Here is a 9,645-nt window from a genome sequence, read left to right as displayed (position 1 = left end):
CATTAGGTCGGTGAAGGTGCGCTAAACATTGCTCCTGAATATTACAAATGCGCGTTCTGACTAGTAGCTTGTGCTGGCCGCACTGCACCGTCACAAAGTTCACTGCGATTCAGATGCACTGTTAAAGAACGAGTATAACGCAACAGATCACTGCCGCAAAAAAAAAAAGCAGCGCCCGCGTTATCAGCAGAGGGCCGGAGCTAGCGTTAAACCGCATGTAGCCGGTCTGAGAGCGCCACAAGGCGCCATCAAGTCTCGTCGCCTAGACAACCTTGGCTGCCCGCCTTCCTCCGTGGCTGCCCGGTATTGCTGCGCGCCGGGCGCACAGCGCAGGAAAGGGGTCGACATCGTCTTACATGTCACTGCGTGCGCCGGCGATAAACCCTCCCGTGTGTGTGCGCGTGGTGCGCCTGGCTTCTTGGTCGGTAGAGTTTATTAGTCTGTGTTCAGTTTGAAATGTACCTGCGCTCTGTGCTGCACCGGTGTGTTTTGTCAGTGCTGATTATTGCGAAGGTGCACCATCCTGAAGACTGGACCTGTGGATTCATATTGTGGAGCACTCGAAGTGAAATAGTGAGTACTGCTCTCACGTTGTTCCGTTCAGCGCTTTGTTAACTGCGTGAGCACGAGAATAACGCCTTCAAACAATTTTCTTTTCAACTAGTTGATGACAAATCAGCATATGTTTACTTACCGAGAATATTTGTCCGAACTGTTTCACGGGGATGATGGTGAAGTGTGATTGTGGGCAAGTTTTTTGGTTTGTTTGTTTAGATTGTTTGGAGTACAAAGCAGAGTGAGCGTGCGCCGCTGAGGTTCAGCGAAGAAATTGAACAGAGTTTTGCGGTGCCCTTTGTTGGCAGCCGTTTTTAACGGGGCCCGCTCGTGCTGCACATCAATTTTGGTTTACTAATTAATACATGTGTGGGGACGGCGCCTGTTTGCTCTAAGCATCAACCATATGTAAGACGCATATGCTTGGGCATGTCGGTAGTTCATTAACTTTCTTTTTTTTTCTTATTGCACACAAAGACCGAGAACGGAAAACAAGGGCGTGGTGTCCATGTCGTTCTTTTCGGTTCTTTCTCGTTTTGTGCGGTAACACTATCGTGATAACTCGGGTTGATGCATCGGGAGATAACACAGCACATTGTTTCGCGTTAGGTGTGCCTCGCGAATTTTGTCTACTTGCTAATACATTCAATTTCGTTAAATTTGTCTGCACCGCTACCTTCGTTCACCTGCAACGTAGCGTGAAACTGCCGACAGCCGTGTCTATGTAGTGGATCTAGCACTGAAGCTGGACATTTGTTTGAACTGACCTTTAGTCTGTGTGTGTGGTCGAATTGCCTACTTGAACAGCGTCAACGCTTGTTTGAACATAACTGCTAACGTTCGAGCACATTTTATTTAGATTGTTTCCATCATGTGTAAATTTCAAAATATTCCTGTTATTCAGAGTTTTATTGCCATCGCCTCGCTTTGGCGTTTAACTTCGCTAAGTACTTCAGATGTTAAAGTTATTTTCGCAATGTGAAGTGTATTATTAGTTTTTTGTTGCACAAAAACACTTTATTGTTATACATACTGCACGGTATCTAAGCATGTGTTGCAGCCAAAACGTAAGACTGGGCAGCATATCTATCTCGGAACACAACACGCAGAGCCACTGAACAGCCTACGCTGCATCGAGAAGGAGTTATGCTTTTACACCCTGACGGCTTGATTGAAACAAATGGCCCTAATTTAGCAGTATGCAATGGTCAATGAGTGAAGGTAACAGGGTCACTTTATTGGACATTTCCCAGCCAATTTTGCGGCTATGGCAAATGTGTTTGAAAAAAAAAATAGTGCTGATTTAATGCACTGAAAACAGTGACCTGCTTGAATCTTTCGGAGAGAAAAATGTTTTTGGTCGCGTGGTTGCTTTTCAAACTTTGCAGACTGTTGTTTGAGTGTTCTTTGTGAAAAAAATATTTTACAAGTTCCGCACCTTGTTTTATACAAAGTTTGGTGCACGTTAAGTAAAGGCGCTTATGTAAGGTGTTTGAAACTCAGCAATATTATTACAAATTTTCGCCCACATACGTCTGCAAGAATTTAGCCAAAGTGTGTTATGTTTGCATTTTCTCATTGCTATACTGCACTTTGTATGAATATCTGTGCTGTGACTACTTACTTCACAGAAAAGATATTTTGATGAAAAATTATTTGTAGACATCTTAAGTTGTTAATCTCTACGAGAAAAGATCACTCATTTCACAGAATTGTCATTTTTGTCCGTATCGAGACGCAATTTGCACCATGTGGTGGTCCAATTAAAAATCACCTTTTACCTAAATTGAAAGCAAATAAACAGTTCTTTGTATGGGACAAGTTTCATCATTACAATTTCTATTTGAAGGAATATAATATATTTTTTAAATTTTCCCATCAACGTCAACGGAAATTGGGAACTTCGAGGCGTCGGCTGCCAGATGACCAAATGGCGAATGGGGAACTTGGAACTTCAAAAATCATTTAGGGGCAAAGCTCTTGAGGCCGTGGGTGGTTCCTTCCTCTGTAGTCGTACTACTATTATGTAGCCACTTGATGAGTTGCACAATAGATAGCGTTAGTCGTTTTCACAGCATATACACGGACAAATTGATGTTTCGTGGGGCGAATCGTTCGTCCGTACATTTGTGTTTTCGTCCGTTCGTCTGCGCATCCATCCGTCTGGGCTTCCGTGTGTCGGTCTGTCTCTGAGTCCGTCCGTCTTTCTGTTCGTCCATACTGGCGTCAGACTGTCTGTCCGGACGTTTGTGCGTCCGGACGGACGAACGCTACGCCACACTCATCATCATTCACTCCGTGGATATGCTGCGATCTTTTTCTCAAAACATAAATTGCTATGACAAAATTTGGCACATGAAAAGAACTGTTTATTTGCTTCTATTTAGGTACAAAGTCTATTTTAGTTCAACCACCACATGGTGCAAGTTGCGTCTCATTGTAGACAAAACAATTATTTTGTGAAATTTGCGATTTTTTCTTGTAAAGTGTGACAGCTTGAGAGGTCTAAAATATTTTTTCCTCCAAATATACCTTATGTGGATTAAGTATTCACTCTTCAGATATTCATTCAAAGTGCAGTATTGATATAGAAAAATGCAGATATAACACATTTCGGCTAAATTATTTGAGGCGTGTGTGGTCAACAATGGTAATATTACTGAGCTTCAAACACTTTACGCAAGCCCTTCAATTCACTTGTAGACCAAATTCGGCCCGGAAGAAGAGATACTTATGAAAGAATTTTTTTATCAAACATCCAGACGAGATTCCGGGAAGTTCAGGGGGCAGCCTCGTCACCAATAAATTATTTATTAGTCTAGCAGTTACCCTTTTTAATGCAATAAAATCAGCGCGATATTTTAAATATATTTGCGGTGGTCACCAAAATGGCTGGGACGTCTGATTTGGAATGACCCAATAGCCAATTCTTCCATTATATAATCGTGTCAATGTGAGCCAGTTCAAGAACACTAGTATCAATTGTACCTTAATACGTAACTGTACATTACTTAATTTTACATGTTACCTGCACTGAATACCTTCTCAATGCGCATACCGTCATGTATGTTAAGTGGTATTGTGCTTTTGTGCAATACAGATAAAATATGTATGTGTTGTTGCGCGTCGTACTGTATTCCTTTTAATAAACTAATCGAATGAGTACCATGGTAGATCTGTAGAAATAAACATGCAGCTTTGTTGATGCATACTTAAGCATAGAACTTGACTTTCACTTAGATTGGTCGTTGCATGCAGCTAATGGAACATTTTCAACTTGGAGCAGTACCTTTTTATTTGCCTGTGCGAACAAGCTGAAAGGGTAAAGTAAGGTTCATATATGGCATGAAAGGTATAATGATTCTGCCACAGCGCGCTTTTTATGGCGTTTATTGCACAGCATACCTTTTCTAACATTTCTCAATGCAGTGGAGCCCAATGCCACTGAATATGCTTACTATGCACTCAATTTACACTTGCACATAAGAAAGCAGTTAGATATGCATGGGGCACACTGTAAGTTGCACGATTTGTGAAAGTTCAGTCATTCTTTCTTGTGTATTTATTTTAGGTTTCCGGGATTGAATTTCCTGACAGAAAGAACAGCTTCGACCCACTGCTCTCGAAGGCACTAGTCATCTTGGCAGCCGAAGATGATTGTGCAAGCAGCAGTGAGGAGTGGTTTTGCAGTTAGAAGTGTACCAACACTGACATTACAATAATACAACCTCAATTACACTACTCTGTCGAATGTTCTGTTTTTTTAATGTCGAAATTTTTACTGCAAGATGTAATATGTTGTAAATGTGCCTCTTGAAACTCGCTTACTCTTTGTACGTGTTTTTGTTTCTATTGTATAGGTGGCAATCAAACGTCATACGTCTCAGTCGTTTGCCCGACTAGCACAAATGTTTATGAAAGTTGTGGAGTTTTATTGTATTCAAAACAAGAATGCCATCAGAGTCCTGTTTGTCAGAGTTGCAGTTTTTCTATAATAAAGACAGATGTTAACATATGGGCTTAATTGTTTTTTGCTTCAGCGTTATGTTCGGTTGATCCTTACTGCTTGCACTACTGTGTTTGTGTGTGTGTGTGTTTGTGTGTGTGTGTGCGCGCCTTCTGCGTCTTTGTCGTTTACGGCCCAGTCTACGTACACATATATACACTGGTGTCATGCAGCTCATTCAAGACCATGACACCTTATTTTGTCAGCCGCAGAGAAGGTTCATATATGCTTCTCCCTGAGAACAATTGAGGCTTGGTCAGTTGGTGATGCATATTTGATGGAATGAAGTGCTGTGAACGGCTCTCCTCAACACACAGGTCTAAGCGTCACCTGTGTCTCTGCTTTTGTTGCCTGTTAATTGCGCTTTATTGATCAAGTATGCTCATCCATATAACTGCCAGCGTTTCAAGGGGGTTTTCAGTGTACACCCCACTCGCATAAGTGTAGCTTCATCCAACACCCATAGTTTAGGGGTGTTCATAATCACCTCGTAAAGTAGGGTGTAACGTTTCTTTACACCCTACGGTTCAGGGAGTTCTAAACACCTTATTTTTTAGGGTGTTCCTAGACACCCTGAGAGGGTGTTGCCCAAGGGACAAAACAAATACAAACTTATGGGTGTAAACATTTTTAAAGTGTACCGGGCACCGACATGGCGCGACAGAAACTGGCGCAACGATTAAAGAGGCATCAAATGACGCTGCATGCGCACCTACTCTTCCCGTCGAAATGACTGCCATCACACGCACAACAGTCTCTCTCGCATCTAACGCCGATTTAAATTCGGAACCACGTGGAAAGAAAAGTTGACGCAATGCCGGGTTGCGCCGTCTTGCGTGCAAACTACGAGAAAAATTTTGCCATTTTCCTAGGGTTAGCTGTGATGCGCGCCGAGGATAAATCAGGATGCTTCGAGAATACCGTGGTTAGCGGATATGAAGAAGTGTTGGATGGAAGCAGACAGGAGAGGAAGTCTGTGTGTGACTTCATTTGATTGATATGTGGGCTTTCACGTCCTAAAACTCCCATATGATTATGAGAGACGCTGTAGTGAAGAACTCCGGGAATTTCGACTACTAGGGGTTCTTTAGAGTGCACGGGCCTACAGCATTCTCACCTTCATCAAAAATACAGCCGCCGCAGCCGTGATTCGATCCTGCGACGTGCGGGCCAGTAGCTGAGTACCTTGACCATTAGACCACCGCAGTGGGGCTCTGTGGGTGACTTCGCCGACGTTTAAAGGCCTCTTATGCAGTGACAGCGCGTATGGGGCCAATGGTGAAGCCGAAGAAGAAGTTTTGATGTTGACGTGCGTTCAGTCAATCTGGCAGAATTGAATGATTACCGCGTCAGCGGGAAAATTTAGAAGAGCGTTTTCTGAAAGAAATATGTCGGACTAACGGGACGACAAGCAGCACTGATTATAGTGTGCGTGTTTCCTGAAGACACACATTCAAGACTAGTTCCAAGAAGTTCGAACTGAATACGTTTGACGAACATTCTAGTCTATAAGTGCTTTTAGAAAACTCATGCAAGATATTGCATTGTAGCGCGAGTTGTTATTTGTGTTCGTTGCTTTGAGTGTAGTGAAGTATGTTGTGAGTTGCACGGTATTTGATACCTGCCGAGTATGCATATCTGCACGTTGTTTGTACTGCCTTATCTGAAAATACATTTCATTTTGTGATGACCTCTCCGCTCTGACCCACTGATTGGAGCACAATAGGTGTTCGCTTACACAAAAAAGGCCCAACAGTAAAGTCCGCACTTTCATGATGCGCTTCAGAGGGCCGATACGCCGGTTCTTGGATTCCACCCGGTGATTGGCTCCCGATAACGGGATCAGTTATATTGAGTTGCGTTGATCTTTCGCCATAACCACCAGTCCTTGCAAGGATCGAAACGTTTGGTAATGTCTACTAATTCGCAGTACCCGAAGCCATGCGTTTTTGAGAGAATAAAGGAGGAACTGTAAAAGCCTCCAGAAGAAACACCGGTATACCAGTTTGTGCTTGCTTATGAGGCAATAAAGGCATGATCATGTGTTTTTTGTACGAGATAAAGCCGGCTCAACGTAGGTTCTGCAAAATAGCTCCGCTAAATCAACAGAAGTGCCCCAAAGAACCCTCAAAACCATGTGATATAAAAGTCTAGATGCAGACATCTTATGGCCTGCAGCCCCACGTTATTAAACAATACGTTAAATGTTTATGCTTTCTAGGAAAATTTATGCTTTCGTTATGCTTTCTAGTTAACACCTTTTGGTCTTAGCCATTCCTGCCTATTAAACGTTCTTTTCTATACTTACAGCCTTCCAGATGATATTCTGTAGCTCCGTGGAATAATTATGAATGTCGTGGCCTTTTTAAAAAAAACGTATATAAAGAGAGGTTGTCGTGGCTTTCATTATGCTTTCATGACTTTTCTAGTCCACGCATACTTCATTCCTGCGTGGCTGCACGGTGAACAAAGAGTCATCAACAGTCAGTTTTGCGGCAAGTACTCACTTTTTCAACTAATAGTAAAAACTGGGGGCACGCCACCGCAACGAGGGAGCACGCCACCGCAACGACAGTGGTCACGAAAATGCCCTTCTTAATGCAGGTTTTCGTCCTGTTGTTCGCGCCGTTGCTCCGCCTTGGCTTCCTGGGTAACCACCCGTTCAAGGACTATTGCCAAAGCGCGCCCGTCACGATTCAGTCGCTGGCCAGGAATGCCTCTTCACAAGAAATCCCGAGGATGCCGTTTCCGTCGGCCGCTCGCTTCTGCGTCTGGCAACACCGGGCTACTACAAGTGAGGGGCGTCAACATCGCCTACAAATAGCGGCACCAGACTCGAGCGCCTTCCGGCACGCCACCGCAACGACAGTGGTCAAGAAAATGCCCTTCTTAATGCAGGTTTTTGTCCTGTTGTTCGCACCGTTGCTCCGCCTTAGCTTCCTAGGTAACCACCCGTTCCTGGACTATTTCCAAAGCGCGCCCGTCACGATTCAGTCGCTGGCCTAGAATGCCTCTTCAAAAGAAACCCCGAGGATGCCGTTTCCGTCGGCCACTCGCTTCTGCGTCTGGCAACACCGGGCTACTACAAGTGAGGGGCGTCAGCATCGCCTACAAATAGCGGCACCAGACTCGAGCGCCTTGGGGCACGCCACCGCAACGACAGTGGTCACGAAAATGCCCTTCTTAATGCTGGTCAGTTACCTTCCAAACGCGGCCTGCGTGTGTTCTGGAAATCGCTGTCTTCTTGCGGTGTCGTGCCCCACTTGTGTTATTGGTACATGTAGGTAACTGTGTGAAATGTTGTGGTCTCTTTGTAACAATGCTCAGGCGGTAAATATGCTCCTATTGTTGTCGGGTGACGTTGAACTAAACCCAGGACCTGTTTCACCACCGTCAATGGAACCATTGCAAATGCAATATTCCGCATAGAAGCATCTCAAACCTCGGTCCTGACAGAACTTTCACTAATCCGAACATCCCAGTCTAGCATTGAGGCGCTCGTGACCACCCTCTCGACTCGTGTTGACACCCTAGAAAAAATTTTGCAGTCGACTCAGTCTAACGAAACAGGTCTAAAGGCAGACGTGAAGGACAGTTTTGCCAAACTTTCTGCGGAAATCAGGGTTTTAACAGATAAGTGTGATGATGCTGAAAATTGCCTACGTCGTTCTAACCTGCTTTTTTGTGGTATCCCAGACACAAAAGGCGAGTCTTGGATTCAGTCCCAGGCGAAAGTGATAAAATTTTGCTCTAAAAATCTCGGTATCTTCATACCAGAAGACGACTTGGAGCGTGCACATCGGCTTGGTCGATACCAGCAAAACAAAAGTAGACCTATCATAGTAAAATATGCAAGATTTAAAGATAAATCAAACATTCTTGCAGTTGCGTCCAAGCTCAATGGCACGACTTTTTCAATTCGCGAAGACTACTCAGCTAGAGTTCGACAGGCACGAAGGAAACTATATGACCATGGCATGCTGAGTGGCAAACCCTTCAAGCTACGCTTTGACAAGTTACTACTTGAAAACAAGCAATTTTCTTACCATGCAGAATCTGATTGCGTTGTTGAATTGCAGTCGTAGCAGCCATTTCTATATCTCAGGCATGCGCGTCGCCCACTTACCCCCAACCTTGCCTCGCCCCTATGAATGATCCCGTTTGTCAATGTATGGCAGTCTTAATCGCTAATGTGCATAGTTACCTGCCTAAGAAAGACGCTGTTGAATCCCTTCTGAATGACAACAACACTGGCGTTGCAATATTTACGGAATCTTGGCTTCAGCCACACATTGCTGACCATGAGCTATTACAAGACGGCCAAGCGTACGCTGTTCACCGGCTTGACAGGGTGGGGCGGAGGGGGGCGGGGCGGAATATTGATTTTTGTTAAAGAAAGTGTTCCTTCTTATGTCATGAAAATGAACTGTCAACACGAAATTTTCTGTGTGAACATTTCACTAGCTTCGAAAATGACTGTGATTATTGCTTGTTACCACACTCCTAATTGTGATGCCTCCTTCATTTATGAACTAAATACAGTTCTAGTACATCTTTACTCTCGTTTTCCTTTTGCTAATTTCATGCTCTGTGGTGACTTTAATTTTCCAGATATTAATTGGACAAATTTTGTGTCAAATAACCGCCAGTTCAAAGATTTTCTTGAAATGACCCTGACGTTTATCCTTACTCAGATGGTTAATACACCAACCCGTGGGGCAAATATCTTAGACCTCGTACTTGTTTCCAACCCTGATACAGTTAAATTGGTATCATCCGTTGAAGGTCGAAGTGACCACAATTTAGTGCTATTTAACCTAAGCATCCCACGTCCTTTACGACAGCGCTCCATAAAACACATCAGGGATTACAACAAAGCTAATTTCACAAAAATAAACTCAGAAATAAGGGAGTTCCTTGATTACTTCCGTCGGTCTGCTTCACTTCGTTCATTAAAACGATAATTGGCTGTTATTTAAGAATAAGTTAACATGGCTTGTAGAGTTACATGTACCCCTTGTACGCGTTCGCGGTGACCTGGCAAAACCCTGGTTTTCGAACACACTAAAGAGGTTGTTAGAGAA

The 9,645-nt window shown here is 43.8% G+C and overlaps 1 long non-coding RNA gene across 1 annotated transcript; it reads left to right on the top strand.

The window, feature by feature from the left end:
- Positions 1–340: 340 nt before the first annotated feature.
- Positions 341–4,573, top strand: LOC142803393 (uncharacterized). Its single transcript, XR_012894088.1, has 2 exons — positions 341–573; positions 4,127–4,573. It is a non-coding gene; the product is annotated as an uncharacterized LOC142803393 (long non-coding RNA).
- The last annotated feature ends 5,072 nt before the right edge of the window (positions 4,574–9,645 follow it).

Source organism: Rhipicephalus microplus, chromosome 3 (assembly GCF_043290135.1).
Source record: "Rhipicephalus microplus isolate Deutch F79 chromosome 3, USDA_Rmic, whole genome shotgun sequence".
In the NCBI taxonomy this organism is placed as follows: Eukaryota; Metazoa; Arthropoda; class Arachnida; order Ixodida; family Ixodidae; genus Rhipicephalus; species Rhipicephalus microplus.
The sequence above is the reverse complement of the archived record's forward strand: the minus strand, read 5'-3'. Positions and strand labels throughout refer to the sequence as shown.